Source organism: Eumetopias jubatus, unplaced genomic scaffold (genome assembly GCF_037043125.1).
Source record: "Eumetopias jubatus isolate StellerSeaLion01/CBP00866 unplaced genomic scaffold, mEumJub1_p1.0 scaffold_9, whole genome shotgun sequence".
NCBI classification, from domain to species: Eukaryota; Metazoa; Chordata; class Mammalia; order Carnivora; family Otariidae; genus Eumetopias; species Eumetopias jubatus.
This window is the reverse complement of record NW_028274815.1, coordinates 38,089,908-38,104,237: the sequence shown is the minus strand read 5'-3', so window position 1 is coordinate 38,104,237 and position 14,330 is coordinate 38,089,908. Positions and strand designations below refer to the sequence as shown.

General features: G+C 42.2%; 1 protein-coding gene and 1 pseudogene across 15 annotated transcripts in view; one reads left to right on the top strand and one right to left on the bottom strand.

Moving 5' to 3' along the window:
- IL36G (interleukin 36 gamma) overlaps positions 1-14,330 on the bottom strand; it is a 114,250-nt gene that overhangs the window by 18,287 nt on the left and 81,633 nt on the right. The gene's annotated exons all lie outside the window — the stretch shown is intronic.
- On the top strand, positions 2,860-3,792 carry LOC114223477 (ribosome production factor 2 homolog pseudogene; annotated as a pseudogene).

Below are 14,330 nucleotides of genomic sequence, written 5' to 3'. Positions count from 1 at the left end.
TACACATCTGCTCTTGCTATTGTCCTCTAAAACCTTCAATGATTCCTCACTGCCTGAACAATAAAGTTCAAAATCTTTGGCATGGCTCAGGACCTGGCAAGGGAAAGAAGTATACTCAGAAGGTGCACATTGGGAAGAATGTAAGCAAGGGAATATTTACAAAATTGCAGGCAGGTTTAGAGAAAGCAACAGGAGAGAATGAAGCACGGGAGCTGCCAACAGCTGGAATCCCCTATCCCCACACCCCCAAGAGGAGAAGGGGCAAGGGGCTTTGCCAGTGACTGGTATACCTAGAACTGAAGTATGGCTTCTATATCAGAAAGGAATGCTACAGACAACTGGGGGAGGGGGGCACACTAACCAAACTCTCCTCCTTCCCTCTGATCTCCCATTGCCTCAGCCCAACCAGAAGTCAGAGGACAAGAGACCCCTGAAGCAACCCACAAGGTCAGTCTCACAGACACAGAGCAGGTAGAGACATGGGGCACATCCTCCTGAGACTCAGGGGCACCACTTATCACCTGGATTCCTGGCCCGGCCCATAATTGCCTACCCACCTCCAGGCGCTCCATGCTCCAGGCTGTCTGCCTGAGTTTGGCCAAGAAATCTCTCTAGGGGCGTCTGGGTGCCTCAGTTGGTTAAGTGTCTGCCTTCGGCTCAGGTCATGATCCTGGAGTCCCCGGATGAGTCCCGCATCAGGCTCCCTGCTCAGCAGGGAGTCTGCTTCTCCCTCTGACTCTTCCCCCTTCATGTGCGCGCTCTCACTCTCATTCTCTCTCAAATAAATAAAATCTTTTAAAAACAAACAAACAAAAGAAATCTCTCTAAAATTCAGACCCAGTTACACCACTTCCCCCAGCAAGTCCAAGCTCCATAGTGAGTCCACCAGACCTGTTATGAGCTGATTCAGCTCACCAGCTTGCTCATCGTGGATTCATGAATGCAAGTGTTTGGTTCATCACAAACCCCCTCAAGAGCCATCCTCAGCCCCTGCCCACTCCTAGATGCTGCTACAGAGAGGGCCTGGCTGTCACAGAATCCAAAGACCGCCCTTTGGTCACCCTAGAACACCTTCAGGACTTGGAGATAAGGCCCTGGCTGAGAGGTCAGCTGTGCCTCCTGGGACCAGCAGAGGGAGCCACGGCACCGAATGACATTAAAAGGCCAAGCCTCCGCAGGCCACATCCCGCGCCAGTTTGGGGGTTTGGGGGTTGGGGGGCGGGGGCGGGCCTGGAGCTCAACTCAGCGAGGCGTCTGAACGGAGGACCTTTGTCGCAAGCTTAGAATCATGATTGCAAACTTCTTTTTTACTGCATCCCAGTTTGAAATACATTTTACCTTGCAACCGAGTTCACACATACATGTAAATTTATTATCGGCTTATAATGTTATCCTACCAAAATCTGATGGAATTTCATAATGAAATACATTTTCAAAAACTACAAAATAGTTTAACAAAATTCAATTGAGCTAGTTAAAGTGGACTTTTGGTCTTTGTACCTTCAGCAAATTATTGTTTTAAATAATTTGCATTTATATGACTGAAGCCTTTTTTTGGTGAAATATTCAGATTTTTAGTTACTGAATGAATACATAAAATTTACCATATCAGTATATTTTACTTTTCTTGTTGCATGATTAATTTTTTGGAATTTTGAAATATTCTTTAAAATGTAGGTAACATAAAAAATTATGAAAATTTGTGTAAAGTCATAAAGGCCTACAGCCTCCTTAAGATGAAACATTCAATTTTCATAAATTGTTTACTTTCTGGGGAACAGGGTGTATAAAATTTAAATAAAACTAGAAAGGTATCTAATTCACAAGTCATTGACAGCCGTGGGGACAAAACTCTGTCATCCACATGTTAAAAGAAAAAACTGAGGCATATTAAAAATTTTAAGAATTTATTTGAGCAGAAATCAATTCCAATCCAGCAGCATCCAATCTAGCAGCTAGAAAGGAGCTCTGAGGAGCTGTGAAGAATGAAAGACTTTAATAGGCAGAAGGGAGCGGAAACAAAGATTGCCTACTTGGCAAAATATCAGGTTAATTTTTGCTTATTGCAAGGTTACTTTCCCTTAGGTGATGGCAGAGGTGTTTCAGGCAGATTACCTAGCTAGTGCCGAGCAGGTGACTCCTGAATGATCTGCCTTGTTTTGTTTTTTTTGTTGTTTTGTTTTTGTTTTTGTTTTTTACTGCTGGTTTCAGACTCCATTTCAGGGAGAGCTAAAACTGTAATTGAGCCTCAGTTTGGTGACATGGGGCTTAACATGAATGACTCCATTTTGGTATTGGTGTCTTGTTTTGTAGCAGACATAATAACAATTATATTTGGATTCGTGCTCCAAATAATTCTCTTCCTTAGTTTAAAAGTCTTGTTTGCATGGAAGAGTTATCACCAGGAGCAGGAAACAAACTGTGAGGACACCTTGCAAGGTGAATGGAGATTCCCAAAGTGTCTACAAATGCAAAATAAGAAACAATGATTTTGTGAGCTTGGTTACAACAGGAGCTGGTCACAGAATGATGCAGTTAACTGTTAAAGGCAAATGCCTCACACAGTGGCAGAATCAGTCCCTTACCTAGCCTGTGAAAGCTGTTACATTGTTTGAGACCAATGGAGGGAAAAGAAAAGGTTCCACTCTCAAATAATAACTACTAATAGAATATTAAGTTAAAATTTTCATTTCAGATTGATAAAAATGCATAAGTAACTGTGCCCAATTACTACAGCCATTGAGATCCCTAAAGAGAAATTCTACAAGACAAGATACTGGGGATGAATATTCATGAGCCAATAAATGCTTTTAAAAAAATAAGATATTCTAGGTTCCTGGGATTCACGCTGTGGTAGCCATGGATGCTTTGGATCGAGTTGTAAAGCCCAAAATGAAAAGAGCCAAGAGATTCCTTGAGAAGAGAGAACCAAAACTCAGTGAAAATATTAAAAATGCTATGCTGATTAAAGGGGGAAATGAAAATTCCATGGTGACACAAGTACTTAAAGATGTATATGCACTGAAAAAACCGTATGGAGTTCTGTATAAAAAGAAAAACATTACAAGACCATTTGAGGATCAGACATCATTGGAATTCTTTTCAAAGAAGTCAGATTGTTCTTTATTTATGTTTGGCTCCCATAATAAGAAGCGGCCAAATAATCTAGTAATAGGTTGTATGTATGACTACCATGTGCTGGATATGATTGAGTTGGGTATCGAGAAGTTTGTCTCTCTAAAAGATATTAAGAATAGTAAACGTCCCGAGGGAACAAAACCCATATTAATATTTGCTGGTGATGATTTTGATGTAACAGAAGACTACAGAAGGCTAAAAAGTCTTCTTATTGATTTCTTCAGAGGCCCCACAGTACCAAATATCCGCCTGGCTGGTTTAGAGTATGTTCTGCACTTCACTGCATTGAATGGGAAGATTTACTTTCGAAGCTGTAAGTTGCTGTTGAAGAAATCTGGTTGTAGAACACCAAGGATTGAATTGGAAGAGATAGGGCCCTCACTGGATCTGGTTCTGAGGAGGACACATCTGGCATCAGATGATCTTTATAAATTATCTATGAAAATGCCAAAAGCGCTCAAGCCAAAGAAGAAGAAAAATGTTTCCCATGATACTTTTGGTACAACTTATGGAAGGATTCATATGCAGAAGCAAGACCTAAGCAAACTACAAATCAGGAAAATGAAGGGGTTGAAGAAGCGACCTGCAGAAAGGATAACAGAAGACCAAGAGAAAAAATCAAAGAGAATTAAAAAAAACTGATGGAACTTAGCCAGTGACTATAATGTTATTATAGGCTGTTTACTTAAGAGAATTATCAATCATCAGTCATTTCTAAGTTTCTTAAAGATTTTATTAAATATTTTTGTAGCATGGTAAAAAAAAAATAAAAAAATAAGATATTCTAGAAGCATTACAGGAGTTTGTGTCCTGGTAATTGGGCTGCGGAAATAGAAAGGTGTCATGGCTTTATGTCAAGTTCTTTCCGAAAGCACTGAGATTCAGTTACTTTGGGTGATTATCGAATTCACAGGGAAGATCTAGGGTGTAAAATCTTATGGGACATCTGAATTCCACACCACATGATGCTAAAACATCGGTGTGTCTTAAAAAACCCAACTGTTCCCACCCAATCCATTTTCAGCTCCTTAAGACATGGGAGCAGAATATTCCTGCTGAATAGTTAAAAAAAAAAAAAAGTTTTACCAAGAATTTGTGAGCTAAATGTAGAATAGATATTTCATAATATATTATTCACCCTTACTATGTTTAATGGATTCTGATGTATGTTCTATTTCTCTTTTTTTTCTATTGATTTTTATGACCATGTTCTCAACCCACAATTGATGAGGCATTGTCCTAGAATCAGAGCTGGGAGAAAACAGATCATTGGCAGTTGGCTCTGGAGGGCACAAGGCCCTCTGGTCTCCTCCACGGACTAGCCCCACAGAAAGAGCCGAGCTTGGGACTAGCAGAAGAGTCCTTTTGGCCCATCCTGCCCCTAACGATCCTTGGACCCCACAAGTGCTTCCTATGTTAAATGGAGGAGTAACTCCTGCTCTTCTATTTCTGTTGTTGCTAAAAGAATTAACTTATAAATTAAACAAAGACTTGGGGGGCAGGAGGAACACATAGCTCTATGGAAGTATATCATGAGAATCACGCGGCAAGGACCACCTGTGTCCCCAGTCCTGTTCCTGGCACCACCTCTGTGCCCCATGGCCCTATGGGTCCAGGCCCAGAGCTGCAACCACTCACTGGGCCCAGTTAAAAGGCATACATAGAGCCAGAGTTAGGAACAGACTGTATCTCACAGGTCTGTTTCTAAGTCAAATTTTCAGAGTCACAAATGCTCACATAACCCATACTGTGGCTGCTCAGGTTTCTTTACAGAATGGCAGCTGCATTCCAAGAACAAGTATCCCAACCTCCAAAAAAGTGGAGGAACAGTCGAAGTTGCTAGTCTTTTAAGGCCTGCACACAGAAACTGGCAATACTTCATTTCTGTCATAATTCTATTGATCTATCACAGAACCTGCACTGATTCAAGAGGAGTACACATAAATGCCACCTCTCAATGAGAAAAATGTCAAAGAATTTGCCTTTATTTTTAATCTATCTTAGTCTGCCTTATTTCTAGTCCTCACTTATGCAAAATACACGTATGCTCACCCAAGGGCTCCCAAGATCTCATCCGGTTAAGGCATCAGCTTGATGTCCAGGACCTCATCATCTCAGTCAGATAAACTCTGGCCTACAGACCAGATCTGACCTGCCCACACATTTACACATTGTGTATGACTGCCTTTGGGCTCCAATGGCACAGTTGGGTAGTCATAACAGAGACTGGATGGCCTGTTAAACAGAAAAGATTTACTATCTGGTCCTTTACAGAAAAAGTTGCCCATCCCTGGTCTAAATCAGGTCCAGGTATAGATATGGCTTATTGGATGAAGTTTCTCCCAATCTGAAGACCTGTGAACCAAAGAGATAAGTTATCTATCCACACATACCCAACACGCAGTGGTAAACAGGCAGAGAGCAACCACAGAGATCTTCCTGTTCAGAAGGGGAAGTTCCAGACATACACAGCAGTCCCTGGTTCATAGCAGTTCACAAGTCCAGCTGGGACCACATCATCAATTCCTTGGTTAGGGACCTGCCTTGTTCCCTGGGAGCAGGCTACCAGGGAGCCATCAGCCCCACCCTCTGAGCCCCCCTTACTTTTCTGTATGGAGTAGCCCATGTCTGCAGTGGAGGGTTTCTCTCCACCTGCCTCTGGCCCATGGAAAGCTGGAGGTCTGTATTCGTTTCCTATGGCTGCTATAAAAAAAATTACCACAGACTTCATAATGCAAACATCTCAAACATGGTCCTCCAGGGCGCTTGGGTGGCTCAGTTGGTTAAGCGACTGGTCATGGTCCCGGAGTCCCGGGATCGAGTCCCGCATCGGGGTCCCTGCTCAGCAGGGAGTCTGCTTCTCCCTCTGACCCTCCCCCCTCTCATGCTCTCTCTCTCTCTCTCTCTCTCTCTCATTCTCTCTCTCAAATAAATAAAATCTTTAAAAAAAACAAAAAAACATGGTCCTCCAGTTCTGGAAGTCAGAGGTTGGAAATGGGTCTCATGGGCCAAAATCAAGATGTTGGCAGGCTCTTTCTGGAGGCTCTAGGGGAGAATTGTTTCCTTGCCTTTTCCAGCTTCTAGGAGGCACCTGTATTCCACATCTCCCCTCCATCTTCAAAGACAGCAATGGCTAGTTGAATCTTTTTAAACACTGCATCGCTCTGACTCTGACCCTCCTAACGTCCTCTTTCACTTATAAGAACCCTTGTAATTACCTTGGCCCACCTGGATAATCCAGAATCATCACCCTACCTCAAGATCCTTAACCAAATCACATCTGCAGGGCCCTTTTGCCATGTAAGGTAACATATGCACAAGTTCTGGGATGAGGATGTACATATCTTTGGGGCCATTATTTTTTTATATAATATGTAATATATATTTTTACATATAGTAATAATATAATATATATTTATATATTAAAGTATATTTATATATTTTATTATATAATATATAATTATATTTATATTTTATATTATTTTATATATTATTATAGAAATATATTATGTATTAAAATGTATTTTATATACAATATATTTCATATTTATATAATGTTTTATATAGGTATATATTTATATAATATACATTTATAATATATATTTATATAATATTTTATATATTAAGGCCTCTCTTTTTTACTTCTCTGTCCCTTTCAGACCAAGCTACCATAATTCTTTTAAAAATGTTTTGCATTTTCAATGTATAATCAATTCCATTAGGGGAAAAACACATCTACATTTCTTTTCAAGACAGCCCGCTCTACCTTCTATCACCTGTGAGGCTTCTGTTTTTTTCAAGGACCTACTAGGCATGTCCTAAATCCCTCTGAGGTCTTCCAGTTTCCCACATTACTTCAGGCAACACTTTTTCTAAACTTCTCACCCCTACATAACACATATATCATTTTTGTCAGTAGCACTTTCCTCACTATCTTAGCCCTCACTAAAAGTCTCCCCAAAATCTTCCAACTTCCATCTGACACCCAAGCCCAAGACAATGGCAAATGTTGTAAGCTTTAGTCACTGGAGCACCTCACTGCTGGTACCAAATTCAGTTCCAATGATTATTACTGCATCACACACCACCCCAAAACTTAGTGGCTTATTTTACTCATAATTCTGCAATATGGGCAGGGCTCAGCTGAAATGGTTGACTCTGTTTCATATGGCTGAAGGATGCATTTCCAGGAGGCCACTCACTTGGCTGGCATGTTGGTGCTGGCTGTCAGCTAGGAGCTCAGCTGGGCTGTCAGTGGCACCCCAATTCCTTTCCACGTGGACCTCTTCCCAAGGCTGCCTGGAATTTCTCACAATGTAATGACTGGTGTACAAGAATACGTATTTCAGGAGATACTACATAAAAGCTACCTTTTATCAAAAAGACAAGAGATAACAAATGTTGGTGTGAATGTGGAGAAAAGGGAACCCTTTTACACTGCTGCTGGGAATGTAAAATGTCATAGCCATCATGGAAAACAGTATGGAGGTTCCTCAAAAAACTAAAAACGGAACTACCATATGATCCGGTTCTGCCCTGGCTTGAGGCAACCTTCCCTCTGTGAGCAGGAACTACCATATGATCCAGCAATCCCACTCCTGGGTATATACCTGAAGGAACTGAAATCAGTATCTTGAAGAGATATCCACACACCCCTGTTCACTGCAGCATTATTCACAATAGCCAACATACAGAAACAACCTTTGGGCCTGTCAATGGATGAGTGAAATAAGAAGATGTGGTATACTTATACAACTGAATATCACTCAGCCATGAGAAAGAAGGAAAACTTGTCGTTTGCAACAACATGGACGGACATTGAGGGCATCATGCTAATTGAGATAAGTCAGAGAGAAAGACAAATACTGTATGATATCTCTTATATGTAGAATCTAAAAAAAAAAAACTGAACTTGCAAAAACAGAGAGCAGAATGCTTACCAGGGGCTGGGGGATGGGGGAACTGGGGAGATGTTATTTAAGGGTACAAATTTGCAAATAGTAGATAAACAAGTTCTAGAGATCTAATGCACAACATAGCGATTATAATCAACAATACTGTTTATAAACTTTGAAGTTGCTAACAGACCAGATCCTAAGTGTTCCCAACACACAAAAAAAGAAATTATAACTGTGTGATATGACAAAGGTATGTTAGCTAAATACTGTAGTAGTCATATTGCAATATATAAATGTATCAAACCAATACGTTTATGCAATGTTATATGTTAATTATATCTCAAATTTTTTTTTTTAAGTTGCCAGTCCTTAAGACCTGGATGTGGTTGGGAATGGCACAATTCTACTGCATTCTGTTAAATACTGGTTAAGCAATCACAGAGCCCACTCAGAGTTAAGAGAAGGGAACACTGACCACCTTTGTCAAGGAGAAGAATGTCAAAGAATTTGTACTGTATTTATTCTGCCCTACAAATAGGCTATTGACTAATTGTTTGTTGCTTTCATTATTTCACATCAATCCACTCTCATTTTATTTTTTTCAATGAGGCAATAGTCTCAGTGTTATATAAGACACAACATACGGGGCACCTGAGTGGCTCAGTGGGTTAAGTGCAGGCCTTCAGCTCAGGTCATCATGCTGGGATCAAGCCCTTGTCAGGCACCCTACTCAGCAGGGAACCTGCTTTTCCCTCTCCCTCTGCCTCTCCCCCCTCCTTGTACCCTCTCTCACACTGTGCTCTCTCTCTCAAATAAATAAATAAAATCTTAAAAAAAAAAAAAAAAGGCATAGCTCCAGACATCCATTTAGAGCTGCAGGCATCGTACATCCCTAGCTCAGGTATGTGGTTCTCACCCCCAGTTTCTGGAACACCCTCCTGGGCTGTGAACACCATTGACTTTGGCCCTTCTCAACCCTCTGGCCCAACCCAAAATTGACTTCCTTAGCTGTCTGGCCGTCTTCTCACTAGGAGGACCTCCTCCCTAAGGCTTTTCTAACTTTTCCAAATTTTATCCCCAATACCTTCTCTGAGCAACCTTCTCCAAGATACAAGAAGAGCCATCTTATCCCAGGAGGGATTTCCCTAGAAATCAATGGGTTGTCAGTGATCTAGGGGGAAAAAGAGAATGGCGCTTGAGAAAATACATACCTTGATGCATTGTGGTAGGGTACCACTGATATGTCACTTACTCCCTTCTAGTCCACGGGCTGGACTGACTAATTTTGCAGGCAAATAGAAAATTTTTAGGAAAGTACTTCTGGAAGCCATTGTTTTGGCCTTCTTTGCTTGTTGGATACAGATCCCAGAAGACTGAATATAGCATTTTTTTTTAGGTGGCTCTGTGGATATCATCTGAGTGGATACCCTCTGAAGATTTATTGTGAATTTTATTAGCCTTGTGAGCCAATTCTTTTTTTTAATTTTTTTTAAGATTTTATTTATTTGATTTGAATTTCCCTGATGGCTAATGATGATGAACATTTTTTCATGTGTCTGTTAGCCATTTGTATGTCTTCTTCAGAGAAGTGGAAATTCAAATCAAAACCACTTTGAGATACCACCTTACACCAGTTAGAATGGCAAAAATGGACAGGGAAAGAAACAACAAATGTTGGAGAGGTTGTGGAGAAAGGGGAACCCTCTAACACTGTTGGTGGGAATGCAAGCTGGTACAGCCACTTTGGAAAACAGTGTGGAGGTTCCTCAAAAATTTAAAAATAGAGCTACCCTATGGCCCAGCAATTGCACTGCTGGGTATTTACCCCAAAGACACAGATGTAGTGAAAAGAAGGGCCCTTTGCACCCCAATGTTCATAGCAGCAGTGTCCACAATAGCCAAACTGTGGAAAGAGCCGAGATGCCCTTCAATAGATGAATGGATAAAGAAGATGTGGTCTATATATACAATGGACTATAACTCAGCCATCAGAAAGGATGAATACCCAACTTTTACATCCACATGGATGGGACTGGAGGAGATTATGCTAAGTGAAATAAGTCAAGCAGAGAAAGTCAATTATCATATGGTTTCACTTATTTGTGGAACATAAGGAACAGCATGGAGGACATTAGGAGAAGGGAGGGGAAAATGAAGGGGGGGAAATCGGAGGGGGAGATGAACCATGAGAGACTGTGGACTCTGAGAAACAAACTGAGGGTTTTAGAGGGGAGGGGAGGGGGGGGGACGGGTTAGCCCGGTGATGGGTATTAAGGAGGGCACGTACTGCATGGAGCACTGGGTGTTATAGGAAAACAATGGATCGTGGATCACCACATCAAAAACTAATGATGTAATATATGGTGACTAACATAATAAAATAAAAAAATTTTATTTATTTATTTGAGAGAGAGACAGAGAGAGAGAGTGCATAAGTGGAGAGAGGGGCAGAGGGAGAGGGAGAAGCAAACACCCCGCTGAGAATGAAGCCCGACACGGGGCTCAGTCCCAGGACCCTGAGATCATGACCTGAGCCAAAGGCAGACACTCAACTGACTGAGCCATCCAAGCGCTCCCTTGTGAGCCAATTCTGTCTGTAACTGGATGGCAGTCACCTACATGTCTCCAACTGCTCCAGGCTATTGGAGTCATCCTTTTTGCAATGTTTAAGCAGGAATTCGCTTTCCACCAACATATGGTGGAAACTCAATTTCCCTATCCCCTAACACTTCAGGGCCACCTCTTACAGTCCCTGATTTCTTATATCTGTTGATCTCTCTCATGGCTCACATATTTCAGTTTTTTCCTGTTTGTCCCAAACTGACACAGAACTTTGGTTTCCCCTCACACACACCCCACCAAAACCAAACTAAAACAAAACAAAAAAAACCCCACTCTAACAAAGCAGTTGTTACCAGCCCAGTAGTTCTCAAACTTGGCTTTAGAAACACCTGAAAGACTTTAAAGTATCCTGATCCCAAGTCTACTCCCTAGATCAGTTAAGTTAAGAGTTCCAGTATGGTTTTTTTTTTAACTCTTTTGGATGTTTCAATGTCAGCAGTGCTTGAGAGTCTCTCAGCTAGCCTGCACTCCTCAAATACCTGTGCATAAGGATCATCTGGGGATTTTGTTAAAATGCAGAGTCTGATTCTAGGTCTGGCATGGGGTTCCAGATTCATTTCTAACAAGCTCTCAAATGATGCTGCTGATCCCCTGATTGCTTCTTGACTATCAAGGAGCCAGCAGACATGGGAGATGACGACAGCCTAGCAAACAATTTATGCCCTTCTTGGTTGACACCTATCAGTGATACTGCTCTCAGGAACTTCTCAGAGACCACCTTACTCCTCTAGTCCCACCTCTCAGGCCTTCCTTTCTTCTCATTTCCCTCAGCTTCTCTCTAGTCTCAGACCCCATGCCTTATTCTTCCCTGGCTGCTTGTGGAAGCATCAGAGTGTTCTTTTTTTTTTTTTATGATTTATTTATTTATTTGGGAGTGGGAGAGAAGTGCACAGTGGGGAGGGGCAGAGGGAGAGGGAGAGAGACTCTCAAGAAGACTCACTCAGAGCCCAAGGTGGGGCTTGACCTAAGGATCCTGAGATCATGACCTGAGCTGAAACCAAGAGTGGGATGCTTAACCAACTGCACCACCCAAGTGCCCCCAGAGTGTTCCTTCTTTATCAGGCAGATAGATCTAGTACAATCTTCTAGCACATCTCAGTCCCACTCGGGATTTCATCCCACACCTAAATGCACTGTCAAAAGTATCTATTAATCCCAAGGAAGTACTCTGCCCAAGAAATGTCACCTCCAACTTCTAAGTCACAGGTTCCCAAACTTTCTCAACTCACTGTGCCCTTAGTGTATCAGGAATTTCTTCACAGAGCCTCTAAGATAGGAGTGCCTTAACAGTCAGTTCTGTTTATTAAGTAGTCAGGTTGAAACAACTTAATGATAGTGGTTTTTATGGGTCTGACAGATGTCTGTGTTTCCCTTGAAAATTTAAAACATCCCATGGCACCTCTGTGAGTGTGGTGAGGCACCCGAGGGCCCCTTGTTTCACACTTTGGGAACCGTGGTTCTAAACTAATAATTCGGATAAATGTGACCTCCAAATGTCTTAGTAAAGTAAGAAAACCTTGTAGCAAGGACTCTATCTGATCCAAATGGGGCCTGAAGTTGATGGGAGAGAAAAGGATTTCTGGGTGCTGCTTTCCTACCAGTCCCAACTAGATCTGGCACAAATGCCAACACTTAACTCTTAGCTACTGCTAAGAGATTAAATTTCTAGATTCATCTCCCAGTGGGATTCCCAAAGGACTCTGGAGTTAGAATAGTAGAAGGAAAAAACAAGGACAAAAGTAGTTTTCCTGATACCAACTTGTAAACATGACTCATCTTGTATCAGAAAATCTAGGAGGGGAGCTTAACTATTATCAGAAACTGTATCGCCTGATGGAGCAAACGGTTTCCAATTAGGAGCCCAACCCTACAGCACAATGACTCTTCACCCAGGCCACACTTTAAAATCACTTGGGAGCTTTCAAAAAATACCAGTGTCTGAGCACCACCCCACATCAATTAGATCAGTCACTGGGGATGGGACCCAGATCTATAATTTTAAAGCTCCTCAGGTGATCCTAAGATCAGGGGGTAACCCGGAAGAGAGTATAAACCATAGATCCCTGCTAAAGGTATCATGTTTATGGAGCCAGAAACAAGACTGTTGTGTTTGTTTATGTTTGTATATCATTATATAGTATAAATGCTAATCTATCACATCAATCATATTTTATATCTTTTGTTCTACGTAGACTCAATCATCAGTCCTGTATGTGGGCTCATACCCTCCCTCATGCAAAGCCTGAATTCAGCCACTGATGTTTGGTCATTTTCCCTACCAGAGATGGCATAGGGACAAGTTCCCTGTCTAGAATTGTCCTGCATCCCTATCCCCCATGAGCAGCGTTGATCAACTGAATCCCTAAACCCCCGCATAGTCAGGCAGATCCCTGGCCACTGCTGTAGTTGGTCCTGCCCCCTCAGACAAGCTCCACAAGGGCAAGTACAACCCCTCTGCATTTTCCTCAAGACTCCTGCCATCTCCATCCCCTTCCTAACACAAAACTGCTGCTCCTGGGTGCTTCCTGCCTCACCCTGTCATCCTCACCCTTTCACTGTCCTCACCATCGGCCCAGCTGGTGCCCAACACGGCAGAGATCCATGTCACCTGGGCGTTGCTGATGTCATGGGCCCACCGGTGAGAGGGTGCAGAAGAGAGGGTTATCAATACCACCACTACCACCACCACGACGACTACGACTAACAACAACAATAATAATAATAACCAACTTTTATTGGATGCTATCAACACAGCTACTACTAATAATAATGATGACCTGCCATTGGATATTATCAATACTATTACAAATAATAATAATTAACTTTCATTGAATCCCCTTACACCTCACATCAATCCTATGTAAGATAGCTTTTATTATCCCCATTTTACCGGTGGGCAAAATGAAATTTGGGGCTTAGGAATTTGTTCAGATTGTAAATGACTGACAGGGATTTGGCCCCAACTCAGTCTGACTCCAGAGGGGTGTGGTTAATTGCCAAAGTTGTTCTATGAATGGATGAATGGGTTGGGGTGAAAAACTGAGAGGAACACATATTGCCTGAGCCCACTGGGCAAAGTAGGGATCCAAGGCTGGTGAACTGGAGGCATGTTCGTTGTTCATAATCTCTGGTACTGTTTTTCAGGAGTAAAAATCAATCCATAACCTTAAATACACATACTATTCGAGACCCAAACCAGCAAGTTCTGGTTCTAGAAGGTAGGGTCCTCAAAGCAGTTCCAGACAAAAGCACCACAACCCCAGGTGACCCTCCATCTTGCTTTATTTAGCAGAAATGATTCTCATTCTCTCACTTCCCACCTGGCCTGTATAAAGCCCCTCTCCCGATGGGGCCTTCAGCCACTCTCTTCTCCAGGATGGGCAAAGGGCTGCCTCCTGTGGAGCAGCCTCAAAGACCAGCTGGTGGTGGGCAACAGTGACAGGAATGGGTCCCAAGGGGGTCGTGGATCTAAAAGAAGTTTATCCGGAAGGGTTGGAAGGAAGAAGGAGCCAGAGGCATAGGGAAAGGGAAATTCCAAGAATTGAGATGTTCTTGGCTCCTGGGACAGCTCACCTATGAGAATTTGATGACTATGCCAAAGGAAAGAGGGCGTTGTACCAGAAATGTCAGAAGAAAAAAAGGTCATTTTTCTAATCCTAGAGCTGACCCAGT